The sequence below is a fragment of the Anopheles merus genome, chromosome 2R (assembly GCF_017562075.2).
Source record: "Anopheles merus strain MAF chromosome 2R, AmerM5.1, whole genome shotgun sequence".
NCBI lineage: Eukaryota > Metazoa > Arthropoda > Insecta > Diptera > Culicidae > Anopheles > Anopheles merus.
Window position 1 is genome coordinate 61,031,126 of NC_054082.1, and position 12,464 is coordinate 61,043,589.

The 12,464-nt window shown below is 40.1% G+C and overlaps 2 long non-coding RNA genes across 2 annotated transcripts; one reads left to right on the top strand and one right to left on the bottom strand.

Moving 5' to 3' along the window:
* The first annotated feature begins 8,287 nt into the window (after positions 1-8,287).
* Positions 8,288-9,223, top strand: LOC121590263. Its single transcript, XR_006004397.1, has 2 exons — positions 8,288-8,978; positions 9,044-9,223. It is a non-coding gene; the product is annotated as an uncharacterized LOC121590263 (long non-coding RNA).
* A 99-nt stretch (positions 9,224-9,322) lies between these two features.
* Positions 9,323-10,343, bottom strand: LOC121590264. The gene is made up of 2 exons (XR_006004398.1): positions 9,845-10,343; positions 9,323-9,781 (listed from the first exon to the last, which is right to left on the bottom strand). It is a non-coding gene; the product is annotated as an uncharacterized LOC121590264 (long non-coding RNA).
* Between the last annotated feature and the right edge of the window lie 2,121 nt (positions 10,344-12,464).

A 12,464-nucleotide genomic window follows, 5' to 3' on the forward strand; every position in this document is an offset into this window, starting at 1 on the left:
GCACCATCCCGAACACTTAGGTCTAGAGAAACTCTACGGCTCGCTCAACCCTGTTCCAGTGCTGGTCGGTCTGACCCTATGTTCCGCATGTCGGCTGTCTTCAACACTGTCTCGGATTGCTTCGACTTCGACATCTCAACTCAGTGCTTCAAGGAACGTCTCCGGTTTTTGCCGTGGCCGCAGTCAATTGCGATGCAAATCTTGTTTTTGCTAGGTTTTTTTTTTAACTGTTACATCTTAATTAGGCCATACGGCTCGTAGAAGATGAAATAAATAATAATAATAATAATAATAATAATAATAATAATAATAATAATAATAATAAAAATACTAGCGACTTGAATGGAACATTAAAAACACACAACAAACTAACGTTAAAAACCACAGCTCACGTCATAATATCATGTTTATCTATATATAAAAGACAAAAACAAATCGTTCCGATAGCGAACATTGCCCACACAGCTATTTAAACAAATACAAGCGTAGACTCAAATAACAAACCAAACATGGATGCTTTAGAGATCCTAAAAACGGCCACCAGCCTCATACCTACATTTAGTGGTAGATATGACGAAGCTGAAGCCATGTTAGCTGCTTTAGAAACAATGAAAGAAGCAGTGGACGAACAGCACCACAGACTGATCATGCGGGTGGTACAATCAAAACTAAAGGGGAAAGGTATAAAAATCATCGGAAAAACGGTGACGAGCATAGAAGACGCTCTGTCAAAAATCGGTGCATATGTTAAGAAAACAGTGTCACCAGAAGATATTGCCACTGCGATTCATGCATTAAAACAAAAAACTACATTAAAGGATTTTGGTGAAGAAATACAAGCTCTGGCAGAAGAGCTAGAACAAGCATATCTTGGAGAGGACGTTGCACCAGCACTGGCAACGGCAAAAACCAACAAGATAGCAATGGCAGCCTTTGGAAAAGGGCTCAAAAAGGAAATTCATTAGGCAATAGTATTGTCCGGTACCATTCCCACCCTTGATGCAGCTATTAGAGCAATTATTAGCATCGATAAGACGAATCAAAACACGCAGGACAAAAAGTCAGACAATAAACAAAACGGACATGAAAATAAATATAGCTCGAATCAGCGTCAGACAAACACTCGTGGTATAGACCAACGTCAAAACAATAACAACTGGAGATCCCCACCCCAGCAAAACAATAACAGTTGGAGATCCCAACCACAGCAAAATAATAACAATTGGAGTTCACCACAAACACAAAACGGTAGACAAGGAGCCGGGTTCAACACCCGAAACAGGCAACCCGCCAGCCCAGTTTTTAGGGCAATGCGAACCGCAAAGGGCAATCCTTTACGCTCAAATGGAGATCCAGAACCCACAGGTGGACCAGCCCTCCACAAGCCATTACGGGCAACATACACAATAAATGTGCAAAAATCAAATTTTATTAGGACAAGATTAGGTCTAGCAGATTCAATATGCAACCTATTTGATGATTTTGGTTCCGACATTTCTATCATCAAAGGCAAGAAAGTAAGACCTACACAAACTTATAACTTAAAACCAAAAGATATAGTGGAGTCAGCTGCATTATGTAAACTAAAACTGTCATTTTGTCCAGGCCCTGATGGTATTCCATCTGTGGTACTAAAACGTTGTAATAATCTCGTCTCGCATCTAGTACATCTATGTCGTCTGTCCTTTGAACAACACACTGTTCCTAGCTTGTGGAAAACATCCCTATGTTAATCCCTATATTCAAGAAAGGTGATAAAAATGAGGCAAGTAATTACAGAGGAGTCACCTCTCTTTCAGCATGTGCAAAACTGATTGAAATAATTGTCCACAATGCATTGATAGGACCTTTAAAAAACTATATTGCAATTGTTCAGCATGGCTTTATGCCAAATCGCTCTACATCCACAAATCTAATTGAATTTGTCACGGAATGTACGAGTAATATCAGCAAAGGGATCCAAATAGACTGCATATAAACTGATCTAAAAGCTGCCTTCAACAGTGTATCCATTGATATACTGATAGCAAAACCCGACAGGCTAGGCTTCCATGCACACTTATTGTCATGTATTCGATCATATCTGATCAATAGGACTTACTACGTAAAGTTTGGAAAAGCTAGTTCAGATATCTTTACAAGCACATCTGGGGTTCCTCAGGGTAGCAACCTTGGCCCTTTATTGTTTTTAATATATGTTAATGATGTCTCTTTTGTTATACCTGACGGCAGTTACTTAATGTATGCAGATGATGTAAAAATATTTCGTCCAGTTAACACTCACGACCATAACGAACTGCAACGCGTGATTAAAATGTTTTCCGACTGGTGCAATCGTAATTTTCTTGTCCTTTGTATAGATAAGTGTGCTATTATCTCTTTTACTCGTGCCCGGCAACCTATTTATTATAATTATGACATAGATAGACAAACGATTAACCGTGTAGATACAATTCGCGATCTTGGTATCTCACTAGATCATAAATTAACTTTTACAAAACACATAGAAGACGTTGTTAGCAGAGCCAACAGGACCGAAATGACTCGTTTCGCGATTAAAAAGCTTAGATGGCCAAATGGTGAAACGCTACCCTATAGGACAAGATGCTTATTGTTAGGTGAAGAATCGTTAGAGAAGCGGCGTGAAAAGGCTAAAACAATCTTTATGGCCAAACTGATAAAAGGAGAAATTGACGCACCTCGCTTATTAAGCAAAGTGAACATACACGTTCCTCGATCTAGTCCACGTTCATCGTCCCTTTTGTATGTAGATAGGCATAACACTAATTATGCGGCAAATGAACCGATATCAGCAATGGCACGTAGTTTTAATTCATTCTATGCAGGAGTTGATTTTCACACATCTATGTCCACTATTAGTGAAGGTCTGCGCTACATTAATCTATAATAACTTACGATATCTTGTGGGGCCATCATTGGCGGACAATAATTATAAAATAAATAAATAAATAAATAAATAAATAAATAAATAAATAAATATCATAAGCGTAGGAGAAGGAACGGTAGTAGATTTGGGGCGGTCCCGTGGTACGTGGTCATCAACTCGAACGACTCAATAACATGCCCGTCATGGGTTGAAGCCCATGGACCGTCCCCCCATAGCAAGGATTGACTATCCGGCTACGTGGTAATGAATTAAGTCTCGAAAGCCTATACGGCATGTCCGCATGGGACGTTACGCCAAATAGAAGAAGATTTGAGGGAGTGTACATGTTCGACGTCCTGGGTTTAGCAACCCGTTTTATAGGATATTCTGTACCATACTTATCTGCTGATGACGACGGTGTATGTAGTATTCGAGGTGCTTAAGCACCAATAATGAGTATGGTTGGCTTTATTAACGATTCAATGAATTGGAATATCAACCATTTCACAATTAAGCTATCTTGCATAGTTTTCAAACATTTTTTTTAATATTGCCTTGAATATCTTGATTTATAATGGGAAGGGGTATGAGATGGGACACGTTATCATCAGGTGGCTATTTTGCAACTTTAATTATTTAAAAAAAAATCATTATATCCAATATCATGTGTTTTCAAATCGGTTTGTGTAAACAAAAAATCTAAGTAACTATTGCCCTCATTACCCGCGGGCTGGCAGGGTGGCATAGAGCAAATCCTTTCGCAGCAACGCGCGTTGCTAAGAGAGCTCTGCTCTCACCGCTTTCTCTCTCTCGCTGAATGTTTACTCTCACGTCATTGTGGCGATTTTCGATTTTATATATAGTGAGATAATTCTTATGAACAAGATATAAAATTAGAAGATAAAAGACCCGTGTACATACCAAATTACAAACAAAACCATTCCCAAGGACCAAAAATCAAAAAGCAAATTGAAAAAATGCTTCAAGATGATGTAATAGAACACTCGGGGTCACATTACAATTCACCCATCTTACTGGTTCCGAAAAAGTCCTCAGATGAGAAAAAATGGAGGTTAGTAGTCGATTTTAGACAGCTTAACAAAAAGCTGCTCCCCGATAAATTTCCACTACCTAGAATAGACTCCATATTAGATCAGCTAGGGCGAGCAAAGTTCTTTAGCACATTAGATCTCATGTCAGCATTTCATCAAATACCACTGGAAGAATCGTCTAAAAAGTATGCAGCTTTTTCAAGCACGAATGGTCACTATCAATTTAAACGATTACCATTTGGATTGAACATTTCTCCAAATAGTTTTCAACGAATGATGACCATAGCCATGACAGACCTCACGCCGGAATGCGCTTTTGTATATGTCGATGATATTGTAGTAGTAGGAGCTTCAGAAAATCACCATCTAATGAATTTAGAAAAGGTTTTTCGAAGACTAAGACACTACAATCTGGAGGTAAACCTTGAAAAAAGTTGCGTTTTCAAAAAAAAAGATACTTATCTTGGACATAAGATAACCGACAAAGGCATCCTTCCAGTTGATTCGAAATACAACAGCATAAAAAATTACCCGATACCACAAAACGCAGACGATGCGAGAAGATACTTAGCATTCTGCAATTATTACCCCAAACTTTGCTTTAAAAGCAAAACCGCTTAACAAAAATACCAAATTTGAATGGACACAAGAGTGTCAAGAAGCATTCGAATATTTAAAAAACACACTGATTAGTCCACAGATATTACAATATCCTGACTTCAGCAAACAATTTATATTCACCACAGATGCTTCAACTATAGCATGCGGAGGAGTTTTAGCACAGGAACATGATGGTATAGATATGCCGATATGCTTCACGAGTAGAACCTTCACGAAAGGGGAAGCGAATAAAGCAATCATCGAAAAGGAACTAGCCGCAATACATTGGGCTATAATGCATTTCAAGCATTACCTATACGGTACAAAGTTTACCGTTAAAACGGACCACAGACCACTAGTCTATCTGTTCGGTATGAAAAATCCTTCATCAAAGTTGACGGGAATGAGATTAGATTTGGAAGAGTTCGATTTTACAGCTGAATTTGTAAAAGGGAAACAGAACGTAGTAGCAGACGCTTTATCGCGCATCAAGATCACCTCAGATGAAATTAAATCCATCAATGTGATAACGAGAAGCATAAACAAACCTGTAACTTCCGATAATGTTTTAGGAAACACGTCAGAGTCTGATCAACTCAAAATGTTCCATGCCTTAGCATACGATGAAGTAAAAGACTTACTAAAACTAGAAGCATCAGTAAAGAAAACTAAACCTTTATTAGTAAAGGATTTCCAGAAAAGGAAGGAAAAATCCTCCATAGTGCAATTTATCAAAAATATAGAAAAGAAGCTCGTAATGAAAAGCATTACCCAGCTAGCAGTCTCTGAAACAGACGAAATATTCAAGGAGGTAAATCCGAACGAATTCAAACAAATCGCTAACAATCACCTGAAAAATATTCAGATACTAATATATACTAAACCACAAACGACTACTGACGAAAAGACGATAAATGACATACTCGACAAAGTGCACAACACACCGACAGGAGGACACATTGGACAGTATAGAATGTATAAGAAAATCAGAAAGGAATATGTATGGAACAAAATGAAGAAATCAATCAAAGATTTTCTAGACAAATGTATAACCTGTAAACTAAATAAACATCATATCAAAACTGTAGAACCTTTTGTTAAAACAGATACACCCAACATTCCATTCGAAGTAGTATCAATCGATACAGTAGGACCATTTCATAAAACAAATAACAATAATAGATATGCGGTAACACTTCAATGTAATTTAACGAAACACGTTACCGTTATATCAATACCTAACAAGGAAGCAAATACGGTAGCTAGAGCAGTAATAGAAAAATTTATGTTAATATATGGTACAAATATTAAAGAATTCAGAACCGATATGGGTACAGAGTACAAAAACGAAATATATAAAAATATATCAGAAATTCTCCAAATAGAACACAAATTTTCAACGCGATATCATCCACAAACGATAGGAGCTTTAGAACGTAATCACAGATTTCTAAACGAATACCTTAGAATTTTTACAAACGAACACAAAGATGACTGGGATTATTGGATAAATTATTATTCATTTGCATATAATACAACGCCTAATTTAGACCACAGTTACACACCATTTGAACTAGTTTTCGGAAGAAACGAGAAAATTTCGACAAATATAACGGAAAAATCTACACCATTATATAATTACGATGATTACTCAAAAGAATTTAAATACAGATTAAAACTAGCTCACGATAGGACTCGAAAACATATAGAACAAAAAAAATGAAACAACTGAAAGAGCAACAAAACATCAACCAAGTTAATTTTCAAATGGGAGATCAAATAGCATTGACAAATGAGAACAGAACAAAACTAGATCCGGTATATAAAGGACCGTATAAAGTAAAAGGGATTAACGGACCTAACATGATAATTGAAAACACCGATGGTGTCACACAGAATATTCACAAAAATAGAGCAATTAAAATATGACAGAATAACTTCATTTCATTACGTTATTCTTCCGAAGGGTGGAGGTGTAGCAGATTTACTGCTAACAGTAGGTCACATCTAACTTAAGCAGTGCCAAAAGCCAGGTAAAAAGACGTTAACCACCAGCAGCGCAAGCGCATAGCCAGCAGCCAGGTAAAGAAACGTTAAACACCAGAAGCGTAAACGGTCTCGTGTTTTACCCCAAAACTTAAATAAGGAAAACGCTCCACAGATAAACAATTAAACTTCCGTAAAAACCCAGGCATAAACAGGAAAACGTTCGCTACATCCACAATGCACGGATAGTTGATAAAACACAGACACGATAGGTATAATTTAAGAAACACCGGTAAAAAAATCCAAACCCGGAAAACCAAACGAAAGCTCACATTTGACAAACATCTGGTTACGGCAAATGTGTCACATCACAACAAATGTGTCACATCTTTCACACCATCTTTCTTATAAATAAAGCTTGAATTGATGGCGAAGTCAGTTCACCTTCCATAGACACGTAGATCACTTGTGTTCTGGTGCATCTCACCAATTTGCAGATTCCGCCGAAGGCTCTGCCCAATTTGATAACCACTTTTGGTTATCAGCTGTTCAGTCAGTTGACCGATCAGCATTACCCTCATCGAAGTAAAATGCACGTTTGCACTAGTTCCACCCAACTTCTCCCACGGTGTCCGATTCCGCCTCGGTCATCAACTCGACGCGCAAGGTCGATCCAGTCCGCGATTCTGCCGACGTAGCAAGTGCTTCTTTTCGAACACTTAGCGTAAGTGTAAACGGGTTGACGCAACCGATACACGACGAATGTGTATACATTTTGGAGTCGCGTTCCGTACGATCCCCTTCCTCGTTCCACACCCTTTCACTGCGCTCCGCGCATTGACTCACCGAAACGGTTTGAGAAGCGCGGCCGAACCTACCACACTCTGTCCACTTGTAAACATACGGCACAGACAGACTAGGGATCTTCGGCCACCGCCTAGTCCACCTAGGAACGGAAATAGTTTGTCTTGACTTTGTCGCCGGGTCTACCGCTGTGGCGCACGCACAACAAATGCAAGCAATGCACTCGAACAAAGGACATGAACCTACCGAGCCTTAACCATTCCAAAGCAGTGCCGGTCGCTCGGCGTCATGATACCGACTCCAAGCCAACAAGCCGCCAGATTCTGGACGGACAGGTGCAGCACCATACGCGCACCGTAATAAACAAATCCAGATTCCTCTTTTGTATAGGCGAAAGGCCATGAGAGTGACAAAATGTTGACAAATTTTTCAAAACGTGAGCTTTTGTCACTTTTTTGAGCTTTTGTCAAAACTTTGTAACCTGGAGCAGCCAGGAAATAAAGTTGACAAAAGTTGACAAAAAGTGACAAAATTTGACGTTCGCGAAAAAGCGTAAACAAACAGCTATTTGGCGCAGTTGTGACTTAATGCTATGATAATAATGCTACAATGCATGATTCTAATTGATTTATGTACCTATTTCGTGCTTCTTAAACAAAATATCGATGATATTCAGATGTTGGAGCTTTTTGTCATTCTTGTGTATGTTTTTGGTGCGGCCACGAGAAAAGCTCTTTTTTGCAGTTGACAAGCAATTTTGACAAAGTTGAAAAAATTTTCAACATTTTTTCACCTCCGTGGCCACGCGCTATATGGATTCAATTCAAAATGTTGTTTCCACTTGCATCCGCTAGCAGAAATGGAAAGAAATGTGCAACATATCACATGCACGTTTGCTTCGATCGTTTGTCTTTTTAATACCCCCAACAGCAGAACCGGTCACAAAGATCAAGGTTATTAGACTCTATACAGGTTACGACAGAGCGTTTGAGAGGGTCACCATTATGGATACCTTGTTTACAACTTTTCTGTCAAAATAGATGCCGACCAGCTGTTGCTTGGCACGAGCAACATAAATAAGTTTACAGAAGACGAAATTACTGCTACAATTATTCTTCATGCTAACTAGTTATATCATTTATAGAATATGACTTCTATGTTGGATTGGTTAATGCTAAGTCAATTTTGCTTACATGCCCTGGATATCGTCGGATTGTCTCATCAGTTTCAATTGTTCTACAGGTTTGGTATTGCTGTCCTAGCTTCAGTGGACGAGAGTTCATGCCGTCCAGCAGCAACAGTGTCCAAACTGGGTTATTGTGCTGTCCCAGATGCTGCCCCTCGTATGAGAAGTGGCCAGATCCCATGTCGCTTCGCGCATAACAGCTCGTCCTTTATTCGGATTGGAACGGACACGGAACAATTCAGTGAAAGAGTATCGATGTGATGACACCCTTTTGACGATGTTGGTCAGGGAACCTGTGATGATGTGGTGCAAAAAATGCTACCGGCATCACTTTCGTTCCGCTATTGCACTTGACCCGAACTAGGACCGCGACGGCACTGACGAACTTGCGGCAGCGGTGATGATGCGTATCCCTCCTTCGAAATTGCGGTGCTGAGATGATGATAAGGTAGAAGCTTGTGTGGTATGTCCTTACTAAAACACTGCTTAAGCTACACCCAAGGTGACATGCATTATCGTCCCCCACAGGAATAAGGCTGCAGCCAAAACGGAATGAATATTTGTTTTCTTTGAACTGGAACGGCAACAGTGGCAGCATAGACGATCGTCTCGAACATGACGACTGCAACGAACCGACATGGAACCGCGGACAATAACTTAAATAACAACTATGCATAAGCACAAATATACTTATAGTTTATTTCCTAATTATAATTGTTACAACAGGACCGTTCAACATTTACTCCCCGGCTCAGCCACTACTCTTCCTTCACAAGTGCTCTTCTCGGTGACCCTCATATTCATCTCTTTCTCCTTCTCTTTATCATATAATTTGTATGAAAAGTGAAATAATGTGGATAGGGTTTATCTGCCTCTATCAAACATGAAAAATATTATGACGTCATACATGTCAATACTGCAATCACATCGTGTGTTAGCTTCCACGAGAAGATATATTCGTTTTTTGATTAGGCTAGCATGCAATGCTGTCTCTATTGAACCGTTAGTTCGGAGCCGTTGATTCGTCGACGGCTCTGGAACAGTGGACTCGCAGCCGGCTCCGCAGTTGTTGGAATGGAGCCGTGAGTGCAGAGCTGTTAGTCCGGAACCGGTTGCGGAGCCCTTGGAGCGGAGCCGGCTACGGAGCCGTCGGAGCGTAGCTGGCTCCGGACCCGTTAGTCCGGAGCCGTTGGTGCGCTCCGAAACGCCCATCACTAGATCACAGGATTCCGTTCTTGGACGGAAAGAATCTCGTGTGATGAAATTCTACGAGAAATTAAAAAATAAAATTATTTCTTTTTCATTTCACTAAAATATGAATCAAATTACCACGTGCTGTTAGAGACTGGTTTGATGTTAATCTACGGTTAGAAACGTGTCGTTCGATATGATTTTTTTTATGTCCAGCCGCTGCATACATTTTCCGTCCAGCATATGCTCACTATCTGGCTACTTCATCCGCTTCTTTATCGGCTCTCCCTTATTGCTTATACACACATGATTTTGCAGCAAACTTAAGTTAATGTCCTGAGATCGTTTTCCGACGTAACGATTTTTCAACTCGTACATGTTGGGTCTTAATACGATAACACACGAATATTCATAGCGGAATCCCTTCTCCACTTTCTACACAAGTCCAGTAGAAAGTACATAATTAAAATTAGATTTACAATAATTGAACAATTCAACCTAAAACATCGTACTATTGCACGATTGCAATCCAGTTGCAATCAGTCGAATTGTAAACAAACCAGTCCAATTGTAAACAAACCATTCCAATTTGTCTGTCAAAATTTTTTCATTCATTTTTTATTGGAAATCGGCCAAAACAGGCTTTTGTCATAACCTGTATAGAGTCTAATAACCTTGACAAAGATGGTGGTGCCAATTCAACCCGGTAATCGATCGGGTGGTGTACAGTGCGTTTTCTGAGAATGCATGGAGTGTGTAGACGCAGCCGGTGACAATGCACGCATCAGAATCAAACAGTTTTGGGGTTCCCCCCCCCCTCACACACACACACACACACACACACACACACACACACGCACGCACGCATGCACGCGCGTAAGCGAGAACGCACCCCTGAACGCACGGACACGCACGATCGTTTTCCGCTACCTTATCGGTAGAATTGCTGGCTTAACTTGTAGCGCATCCTCATTCAAAGCACCGGGAGGGGAGGGGATCGTGATATGATAGAGTGGACTAGGCATGGGCAAAACGATTCTTTTCACCGAACGCGAACGAACTAGTTCGCTCACCAAAAAGAACCGAACGCGAACGACGATTCTTTCGTTCTTTGTTTCATGAGGTTTTTATTCACAAAGAACGCTCGTTATCTTTTTCATTTACCCACCATAGACGCATACTGTAGCCAAAGAAGTACTCATTCTGTGGTTGAAACCAATCATTTAAAAACATTAAACACTCGGCTGTCTGGTCAACACAATCCATCGCAAAACCGACCAAAAACTAGCATGTAAAAAAACTAATACGAACAAAAATGTCTCCTGAATATATTGTGCCCCATGCCTTATACACACTTAAGGATTCTATTAAAAAAAAACTACTTAAATATGGATCAACATCATCAGAATCAATCATGAAATAACATCATCATCAGAGCGCAATCAATTCAGTTCAGTTCATTCGCGAATAATGACTAATCCGTTTGAACGGGCTCAATCTATTGAATTGTATAGGTATAATTTCCATACCAACAGAACACAGATCGAACACAAATGAGCCAGTTCGAACGCGTTCGATGAATTCAGTTGTGTAGGTACGATTTATACACCAACAGAACACAGATCGAACACCAGTTCGAACGCGTTCGATGAATTCAGTTGTGTAGGTACGATTTACATACCAACAGAACACAGATCGAACACTAACGGATCAGATCGAACGTGTTCGATGAATTCAGTTATGTAGGTACGATTTACACACCAACAGAACACAGATCGAACACCAGTTCGAACGCGTTCGATGAATTCAGTTGTGTAGGTACGATTTACATACCAACAGAACACAGATCGAACACTAACGGATCAGATCGAAACGCGTTCGATGAATTCATTTGTGTAGGTACGATTTACACACCAACAGAACACAGATCGAACACCAGTTCGAACGCGTTCGATGAATTCAGTCGTATAGATACGATTTCCACACCAACAGAACACTGCTGGACAAATTCGACGGCGTTCGAGGAATTGAGTTGTATGGGTACAATTTCAACACCAACAGGGTACATTTTGATCTCTGACGACCCGTTCGCACGGTGCGAGAAAGAGCGAGAAAGCAATATGATTTTGCACGTTTTATTACCACATTTATGTGTGCCGTCGAACACTGAACGGAACGTTCGAACGCGTTCGGTGTAGTCAGTTTCTTCCAAAAGTCCTGGTCGTTCTTTTTGTTAAGAACCTCGTTCGTTCGTGCACTTTACCGAACTGTTCGAACGGTGCGATTCTCGTTCATTTTACACATGCCTAGAGTGGACGGTCACTTTCCCCGCACTGTGTGTTTCGTGACTAGAAAACTCGAGACAGATTTCGGCACATTAAAAAATATATATTTTATTGCCACTATACATTGTGCTACATGATGCGTAGAAGGTCGCTGAAGCATCAAACATGTTCCAATAAAAAAAAATAGATTAGTGTTAGACGATCTCCTACGCTTGTTTTAAATAGGCTTCGTCACCCTCGATTGGAACGGGCATCGAATGGTCTCATCAGCAGCGGCACGAAATAAAATTAACCATCAATACACCGATAACACTTTAAATTCCAAACCCGCTTCTTCCGCATCGTCTCAAGGTCACACACAAATTAATAAATGCTAACACCCACCAATAACAATACACAACCGCAATGCACATACAGGCGTCCCCCGAGTTACGACCCCCTCGAGTTGCGACGATTCGCAGATACGACGATTT